This window comes from Accipiter gentilis, chromosome 11 (assembly GCF_929443795.1).
Source record: "Accipiter gentilis chromosome 11, bAccGen1.1, whole genome shotgun sequence".
NCBI lineage: Eukaryota > Metazoa > Chordata > Aves > Accipitriformes > Accipitridae > Astur > Astur gentilis.
The window spans coordinates 12,685,785-12,694,396 of record NC_064890.1 but is presented as its reverse complement, the minus strand read 5'-3'; positions in this window follow the sequence as shown (position 1 = coordinate 12,694,396).

The following is an 8,612-nucleotide window of genomic DNA, read 5'->3' as shown; positions in this document are numbered from 1 at the left end:
ACAGTGGGTTGTTTAGTGCATAGAGGGGATGTCCTTGTGCACCCTTCTGGCCCTAGTGACTGCAACACGCTTGCCTGAGATTATGCAGGACTTGACTCAGTGACCCATGTTGTCTCGTCCAGTGTTAGTTAAGCTGCCATATAATTTCGGGAACGGAAATGTAATTGATAGTACAGTGATTCCCACACTGTGAGGTGTGAATGACTTCCACCTGCAAGGCAAAGAAAATGCTGGGTGATATGGAGAGTTGTGACTGTGGACATGGTCCTTTGCTTCGGGTGGTCTGGGAGTCTGTGGACGATTGACAGGGAACCTCAGATAAACGCAAAAGCTGCATGTGATTCTCTAGGCCAGATCCCGAGATCTCATAAACTGCCAGCATCCTCCGGATGTGACCCTTTGTAATCTGTATAAATAATGTGTAAATATATGGAAGATATATCCATAGTTGGTCTAAATTTGCCTACATCTTAAATAATCTAGTAATTGCCTAGTGTTCATGTATCACACAGCTTCAGAAATCAAACAATCAGCAGCCAGGAGACAGAGTTAAGCTTGAAAACACAATTGCCTGTGTTCTTCCTATAGAGCCTTTCTGTGTAGCATTACAAATATTTGCTTACTATCAGTTAATATCTAATTTAATGCAAAATGGAACTTCTTATTCACGCTAGCATAGAACAATGCCCAGTGTGCCTCTGTGATTTCACTGGTTTGTAGGAGTAAAGGCATGACTTCAGCTTGTTTAGATAACAAAAGGTGATGTAGCTCGGTTATAATGGTAAAACACCATAGCTGAGGGGAGGCTGCACCCTCAAAGCACCGGAGCCTGGTTCTGCAGTAAGGAGTTGGTTTGATGCATGACATTTCACGGAGGTCTAGAGCTCATCTGAAAATATCAGACTTTGAGAGAGATCTCTCCAAGTGACTTCCTCCTTTTCTTCCAAATATGTCCAGACTTTAGTGAATTCCCAGACTAAGGTCTTCACTGTGTCACAGTGGATCCATGTTAGGAATGTGTTTCTTATGTCTGCTTTCTTCCTTTCATACATTGCCAATTTTTTTCTCTCTCTCTTCATAATTTGAACAAGAAAGACAGACCATTATGCAAAAGCTTACTTGGAAAAATAAAATGCCTTGAACTAGTACAGCTGCTTTGCTATAAATAAAGTTAAATATACTGGGGTTTTAACCTAACTGTTTCATTAGGTTAGATTTGGAATAACCTCACTAGATACAAGCCCACTGCATAATATCCCTGAAGAACTTGTGGTTTATGTGTATTTCAGTTCTTGTGAGCAGAAGGATGCAGGAACAATTTGTTATGAACTGTTATTTATAAATTACAACTTCAGGCACCCAGAAGATAGGCACTCTGTTGTATATAAGCAGTGCAAACACTGAGAAAAAGAGAGATGGACCTGCAGCAGTATGTTACAGCTGAATATGCCAGAGAGCTGAGAGACTGTGATCTGCTTCAATCTAAAACCTGGAGGGACTGTGTGATATGAAGCAATAACTACTTTTCACTTTTTAGCCACTTTTCAATAATAAATGTTTTTGATGTATGATTTTTTCTTCTTTGTCCAGAACATATGAAATAATTTTGCATAAATAATAAACAGGCATAACTGAGATGTCTGGCATTTTGAAATGGATTTCAATTCCTGCCAAAGCAGGAAATCATGAGTAAAACAATTAATAAATGCCATTCCTCAATTTCTAGCACAATAAAAGGAAAACAAATCAAGACCAACTATAAGCTTTTAAATGTGTATATCCATGTGGCAAAATGTAGTGTAAAGATCATATCTGTTCTGTCTGCAGTGTTTTAACTAAATGAAGAGCATCAACTTTTCTTTGGAAAAATAAGTACAGATTGCACAAAAATAAGATGAAAATAGATGGCTTCATCTGTAGAGTTTCTTGCTTCCTGATTTAAAGAGTGATGATAAGAGGTAATGAAAGCTTGTTGGAGATTTTCACTTAAGCTGGGACACTCTGAGATTGACTCATAGTTTGAAGCTTGTCCAGCACGTGTAGCTCACCCACTCCTCTCTGATGCACGAGGTGAAATTCAAAGGTTCCAGCATTTTGGGACTGGGGGACTTGGAGGGGTGTGAGAAGGTTGAGATCTAGATCAGAGCTGTTGAGCTTTATTGCACATGCAGTCAGAACAATTCCTCAAAATTCAAGAGAGCAGATGTTGCCCGTGGGATTATGACCTTTACCCTGATGTTCAGGTTTTCTCTGTTTACACCGGGGATAAGCTAAAATAAATATATTTACTTCGGATTGCCTGGGGCCCAAATGGCCTAAAAATATTGAGACTCACTGCAGCATCTCAGCAGTAAGTTTATTTGAACAGAATCAGCATTATTTTTGTAGAACACAAAAATATTTTACGTACTTACCAGTAATGGCGTTTGTTATTAAAAAGCCGTCCTCAGCTTTCCTCCAAACTATGTAGCCTCATGCATGGAGAAACAATTATCATCAACTAAAACCTTAAAACGGTTTCTTTCCAGCTTTTAAAACACTCTTTGAAAAGCTCTGAGGAATGACAAAAAAATAAAAATCCAGTTACTAGCCAAGCACGGAGCAAAAAATTTAGTTCGAGTATCAGTGACGTACACTGTCAGTAGTCCCTGAGCTCTCATAATCACGTATCTGGTACAGCAGAGACATGCCCACTCCATACTACATAATACTTCAAGTATTTTCCTTCTAGACCTGACCAAGCCCTGAAGAAAGTACAAGACCTTGAAGGCTCTCAGCACCTTTGCCTCTTGGACTCCAGGCACAGGGCATCAGTTCCTGGAAAAGTCAGCCTTTTGTTAGCAGGAGGCTGACAGGGTGCTGCTCGCTTGTCCAACTTTATTATTCATTCTCCAGAATACATCCAATCTCCTTGTTATTTTTCTTTCATTGCTTGTTCCTCCTGAAGCCTAAAGGCATGACATTCAGAGGGCACTTTTTTTTGATACCCCTGCTTACAGTCTCTACCTGCTGATGAGGGCCTGGTATGGCTTTTCAGAACATAGTGTGTTTCAGCAGTGTGTTTTTCTTTGTTTTCCTTACTCATTTCAGGCTGGTACAGATGGATGAAGAAAAAGACCTATAAGAAAGGAAAAGAAGTATTGTGTTGAAGCATAGGGAATAGGGTTATTAGGATGGTCAATGCAGGAGGGTCCTTAGGCAAATTTCTGATGCTATGAATGACCTTCAAGTTCACATGCCCATTTTGGAGGTCTTTGACTTGAGAAATCTTGGACATGGTGTCCAAGGAGGCCAAATGCTGTTGTCTTTAGCTGAAAGCGATGGAAGATTCAGTTGCATAGCATTTTTCAATCAAGTAACAGGTAAATGAAATTGATTGCCCAAGTTTTATTACATTCAGATTAGAGGGACAATTTTGACTTGACCTCTCTGTACCTGAATTTTCCAATCAAAAAGGGAGAGATAATAATCTTTCTCTATCCTGCACAAATGATCTAAGGCTGAATGTGCTCATTTGTGTGAAATGAGGCTCAGCTGCACAGAGTTTGAAGCACCACGGAAAGACCTGTGCCTACGGACAGTAAATGCATTTCTAAGCAGCTGCTAGTCAGGGACAGCATTTTTACTTCCCTGTGCCAACCATTTAATAGCTTTGTAAATACGAAAAGAGGGTTGTGGTCTACTTGTGTGGTATTTTTATGCATTTTGTTCGTGTTGCATTTCAAGCAACATTGAACATAAACATTTCTTACATATTTTTGTCAGTGATTTTTCCTTGTGGTAAATTCTTAGACTCTGACATATTTTGAGCTTGCCTTCAGCAATCTGTACACATGTTTCTTATTAGGATCTCCCTTGTTACATCATTTATTATAACGCCGTTTTGCCAAATGTTTGAATTAGGAAAGGCATGCCATTTTGACATTTTTCAGGGATTCTTGCAGGGAAGTAAGGTAAGATATGGATGATACTCTGTTTTGAGCCCATAAGCACAGACGTTTCTGATTAGGGTTTTCAGCAGCTTATAAAACCAAATGGGATTTGATAGAAGCTAACTATAAGGGAAGTTTTGCAAAACTTCTTAGAAAGATTTGGATCCTTAATTTGTGTGTATTCCCAGCTGAAGTTTCATTGTGTAGGGAAATAAATATGGGGAGCTGTTGCATAACCAGCAAGCTCCAATTCTGATTTCAGAGAAACATAATAAAGTGAAAATAAATTACATGGTAATAATTGTTTTGGACTGCAGGGCTAGCACAACTTCCACAGAGAAAAACAAAAGCTCTGATTCACCATGGTATTACTCCATTTTCATACTGATTTATCTGTATTGCATTCAAGGAAAAACACTGGCAAAAAATTAGAATAAGGGCAAAGATGACTCAGGTGCCCGCAGTGGCGGTGTATTCCTTATTATAACAAAGCACATACAAGGAACCTATAAAAAAAGGAGTGCATCTCATTCACTTGACATTTTCCAGTGATAAAGTCACCATCCATCTGAACAATTTTTTTTTTTTTAATACATGGTAGATTGCTCGATTGTACCCATCAGCACAATATCTGGATAACAGTGTCCCACAGTGAGGCAGGAAAATATTATTACTCCATTACAGACTGAGGCAGAGTAAGACTTAGAGACTTGCTCAAATTCAGGGAGGAGTAAGGCAGAGATAGGAATGAAAACCACATCTACTATTTCTATATCTAGTGTCTTAACACAGGGTTTGCCTGGTTTCTTAAAGATGGCCTTCCCCCATACTTACAGGACCAATGGACCACTGCTTCTCCCTGTTCATTCAAGCACATTGCAGTTATTAATTCATTTTAATGTATATGTCTTCCGTGAGCCATGTGCTAGTTCTTTGCGGTCCCCACCATGAAAAACTAGCCACGTAAAGTCTAACCTTAATTTCAGGGTTGCTTATTCTGTGCCTATGCTATAAGGAACAGTCAGAACAGGTGAATAAAGATGAAGGGGATTGATAAGACTTCTCGGTTTGCTTGCTTTGTGCATTACCAGGGTTTTCTCTGCCGTTATCCCTCCTGTCCTGCTAGTCAGACTCGGTGACTTCTCAAGGACTGGGAGCAGAGTGGGCTCCCTCACTCTGGAAGCTGTAGTGCTTGAAGCCTCTTTTTGTAAGCATCTAAAACTATCATTTTGTTAATCATGTCACTATTCGTTGAACGTTTAGCACAGACAAGTTTTCATTACTTTTTCTATGTTTCAGCTTCCACATGCTTTATTTCCCTTTCCAACAAGAGGTATTCAGCCCCATCTAGCACTGCATGCTCACTACATCCTTTCCAATGGCAGTTGCTAACTGCCAGTCACATACAGGTGTTACCCACCCAATAAAGCAAGTCCAGCTCTCCTAGCCCAAGGCAGACCTCTCAGCTGGCCCTGTTTCCATCCGTCCCTCTGCAGGTTTCCAGAAAAGTCTGCTAAGGGCAGTATCCCAGTACAACAGCAGGGACACTGAGCAATGTGCTTAATCAGCTCTGGGGAACTGTACCCAGAACAACCCCTGATGAGATCCTCAAAAGGAGAATATTTTAGAGGAAAGGCAGTGTGAAACATCAGATGAGGGAAGAAATGCATAGGTGGATCGCTGGAAGAAATGACTTCGATCTCTCTCTCGTGGCTCATCTTTCTAATTAAAGATGTTGTCCTGTTGTGCCTTCTCTTTATGGAGAGCCTGATACTGGTATTGAAGATTAAACCAGTACTGGTTTTGGAAAGGGTCAGACTTTCAATCTGCTCACCCAACACTAATATTTATTTGCTCTGATAAGAGAGAATATTGAAAAGACATACCTCTATTTTCAGACCCGTGTACAGATGATGTCCCCAAAACTTTGCTGTATTATCAGATTCCAGAACATACTTTGCTCACCCTATGAGCAACCACTACCTGAAATTTCTTAGTGAGTCATATAGCAGCCAGACAGTCCTTGACTGGGTGCTGCACTCTGCCGGTCCCATATGAAATTGTTTATTGGAATAGCCCACAACTTGTTGCTTCTTATTTTATGTGGAAGCTTTTGAGAAGAGGAACCTAACTCTTATTTGGATGCCCTTACTTGGCTTTCTGCGGATGTCTTCAAACAATGCTGTATTGTATTTGCATGTCTGCAGTTGGAGCCTGCACTTTCTCTTCAGAGCAGCTCAGGAAGCTGTATATTGTATAACTAGTAATAAGTCATTTCCTAGACGAAATTGTAAGTCAGGCTCTCTTAGGTGGATCCCAGAATTCTATAGCTCTTTATTTATCTGGAAAGCTAAACATGAAATGTATTGTTGTACGTTCCAGAACTTTCTATAAACCTATTAATGCAATGGTGTACTTGCATTTCCCATATTCCAAAAAATAAACTCCTTCAGTGCTGAACTTGGCTCATATACTTAAATAAGGATCTTCGTGGAAACAGCCTAATCCTTTTACAATCCAGCCTCAAGGGAAAAGCTCAGCTGAAGTCAATGGGAAAGACTCAGCCTGTTGGCATCAGTTGGAGGTATGTGGATCCATCTCAGGGCTGTAAGATGAATTCTAATTAAAACCAGGCACATAAGATTATCAAACTAAGCTGTTGGTTAAAGAAATGTGAGCATTTTCAGCTGTAGCACTGAAAGGTGACATTTAGTTTAATAAATGTAATTTGTATTTTATATCTGAAGGTTTGCTTCATTACTTGGCCATTTTAGTTTTGGACTTGATGCTAGAGACCATAATAGTGTGGGCAATGAAGGGAATAAAATCCTTACACTTCTTTTGAAAATGTATCATACCTTCAGTTGTTTTTGATACCCTTTCCAAAAAAATGTTACTTGTGAAATTCATCCCTTGAAAATTACAGTACACTTGAGCATTTCTTTGCTGAAATGTTCATATACTTTAGCATCTAGGCAACTGGCATGTCTTGGATCTCTCCAAGTAGGAATTTGTTTACTTTTTTAGCAACTAATGTAGTCATTAACAACAATCTTGGATATGCAATCAGCAGGAACTTGTGCCTTCTGCTACCTTATTAATGCACATCGTTATTCACAGCCTCCTGCAGATCTAAAATACTACTGGCTTCTGAAAACTTAAAAACTACAGGGGAAATGTTAATGTACAGACTAAGAAATGAACATTGAGGTCTGAGGACCTAAGACTCTGCATTGTCCTGTATTTTGCATCAGTGTCATCTTATACAGTAGATGTGTAACACTAATGTTGAGATTCAGCAACATTTCACAAGTATTCTGAATTTACTTTTTAGAAACCTTCCTGGTAAACCCAAGCGCAAGTAGGAATCAGATCCTTGAAACTTTTGTTAGAGAACCAAAGGGCAAGTTACACACCCAAGTTACACACCCAGTGAGAAAATACAATTGGTTAGGTCTGCATGGATGCGATTAAGATTAAAATGGTATTAGTTTAGCAGCTACTTTAAAATAATAGACACTTAATAATAGGTGGTTTAAAATCTGTTGATAAAAATCTGTATCTGCACAGATGACTGGCAAAACAAATGTTTTGCCATTCAAGACTTCTGTCACCTAGAAGGAGAAAATGAACTTTCATTTTCTGCTTTCATAGGTGAGTGATTTGTCTATTAGACAAATGGGGTTGAGGAGAAAGGTAAAAAGATATTGGCAACTTTGCTGCATTTTTCTTTTTCTTTTGAAGAGGACAGCCTGCTGTTGTGTGTTGATATGGCCTGAGAAGATTGTTGTATTCAAGTTTCCCAGGGAATAAAACAAAGCAGCTCCTCTCTCTCGATCACGGTGTGAGACACACTGGAAGCCAGGTGCTGAGGTGCTTGGCAGACTGGTGGTAGTTGAAGACAGGCCCAAAGTAAACCAGCACCTGGAGAAATGTAAGGTAGCATAATGAGGCAAGCCTGAAGTGCAGGTGCCTCCTGGACTGCATGCAGCTCTTCTCTTGCTTTCAAATTTACATTGTTTTGCATTCAGTACCTGTGTTTTGCCTTTGCCATGCTGAGGTTGCCAAGCCCTTCACGGGCTCTGCACCTTGGTTCCTCTTCCCTCCTAATAGCACGTGGTGACCCCCCAGTAACAGAAGTGCCTGTAGTTCAACTGATTTTTATGTGCCTCATTCTAGTTGGCTGCAAATCTTTTGTTGTGCACAGCAACCCACTCAACCTGGTTAAGAGTCATCTAGTCAACTTCAGAAACTTAAAAATTAGCCGTTTGTTCTAAACTATCTGTGGAAAGTGGTAGGTGCCTTGAAGGGCTAATTCATTCCTCTCAGATGAATAATGGAGGATGACCTGAATGCTGACCTCTCTCCACCTACAAAGTGAATCTAGATGACTGGATTAGGCTGGATACCTAACTTTAGATGGCTACACATAACATAAATATCACCTCTCTTTGGGAATCTTATCCGTTAAAGGCAATATTTCTAATGGCTTGAGTCACTTCTCTTCAAACTTAAGAGAAAAAGGCACTTCTTCAAGATTAACCATTTTTCCTAGATGCTTTTACTTTTCTCTAAAGGTAGCTCTAGCTTAAGGTTTTAGCTACATGCTGACATAAAGCTCAAAGTCTGCAAATTATAATATTATTTGGATTCTTTAAAGCTTTAGTCAAAGCAGTGGAT